This window comes from Cebus imitator, unplaced genomic scaffold (genome assembly GCF_001604975.1).
Source record: "Cebus imitator isolate Cc_AM_T3 unplaced genomic scaffold, Cebus_imitator-1.0 Scaffold25, whole genome shotgun sequence".
Lineage (NCBI taxonomy): Eukaryota > Metazoa > Chordata > Mammalia > Primates > Cebidae > Cebus > Cebus imitator.
In genome coordinates, this window is record NW_016107340.1 from 6,816,466 (window position 1) to 6,817,914 (window position 1,449).

A 1,449-nucleotide genomic window follows, 5' to 3' on the forward strand; every position below is an offset into this window, starting at 1 on the left:
CCTCAGTCCCCGTGGCTGACACCTGGCCCTTTGCTCTGGAATCTGGACCCTACAATCTCCTACCAAAGGCTCAACCCAAAGAGGGCTCGAGGGCACCCCCTATCTGTGAGAAGATTCTGTAGCTACCCACATCTCCCCATCTCTTGAGTGGATGATCAGCCCCAGCAATCCAGAGACACATTCTTGGATTCTGCCAGCTTTATTTTTCAGTTGAAAACTCAAAGGAAAAGGTCATGTTCCCAAAGAAAGTAAAACATTTTGAATGCTGTAGCCCGCATTCACAGGTACCCCCACCAAAACAGAGGCCCTCCAAAGCATCAGTCCCAGTGTGTCTACCCCAAAGAAAGCAGCTCTCTACCTGGGCTTCTGAAGGGCTATCAGTTCTCCTCAAAGAACCTCCTGCCTCAGGAGACCCCTGGATCAGGCAGGGAAAGCCAGGACCAGGCAGCTGAGAACCGAGCTTTGTGTCTCCCTCCACGCAGTCAGCATTCCAAAGCAGTGGCTTCCCACATGGCTGTTGAATAAGTGAATAAATACCTTGGACATGAACAGGAGCCAGGTAGAGCTCTCTCTGCAGGGCTGGGACTCACTGGCCGCACTGTCTCCTGGTTTACAGTGGAGGTATGGAGGAAGGGGGAGAATTACCCAGACCTGTGGGAGAGTTTCATGTCCTCAGAAGTATTTTGAGCACAATGGCAAGCAGCTCTTCTTCCCTGCATTTGCAGCACATGTGGTTCTGAGTTTCCCGGCATTCCATGCTGGTTATTCTGTCCCAGCCAAGAATCTTGCCCTTGTCAAGGAGCTGGAATTAGAGTAGAAACTGAAGGAGTTTGAAGTCTTTGGCAGCCTAGTGCTGGCTTAGACAAAATCTCAAACTGTAAAGAAGAGAGAAGAGAGAAGAGAAGTGAGGCCAGGCTATGGGCCCCAGAGGAGAGGGGCTCCTGCTGTTTCCTGAAATAAATTATGCCAGGGCCCCTATTACAGCCCCTGGCCCTCCTTATTAAAAGGACAACTCTCCATCCACTCCCACCCATCTCCCTCTCCCCTTTCTGTAAGAGCAGCAGGGATGGGTCGATGAGTCCCTATACCTTCCAGGCCTTTGCAGGCAGTGGTGTTAGGCCCAGCCTGCTGAGTTTCTAGGAAATCGAACAAGCATCTATGGAGCACTCACTCCATGTCAGGCTCTGCCACCAGTACCCTGGAGACAGAAGACCAAGACATACTTCCCAGCCCAGGGGAGGGTGGAACCTTAGCACATGATGCATTGAGAGCTCAGGATGCATCCAACCCAAAGTGCAGGCTAAAGGGAACTCTCACTGTGTGGGTGGGATCTTCAGTGCAGCTTGCAGTGGAGGCTGCTCTACTGTTTCCCCGTCAAGTGTGGTGGTCGAGGGCACAGACTGGACACTCAGAGCTACCAGGGTAAGGAAGCGCTCTTGTATCCCTCAT

The 1,449-nt window shown here is 52.0% G+C and overlaps 1 pseudogene; it reads right to left on the reverse strand.

Annotated features, from left to right (window-relative positions):
- Positions 1-401: 401 nt before the first annotated feature.
- The window catches only part of LOC108300236, a 47,487-nt pseudogene continuing 46,439 nt past the window's right edge, over positions 402-1,449 (reverse strand).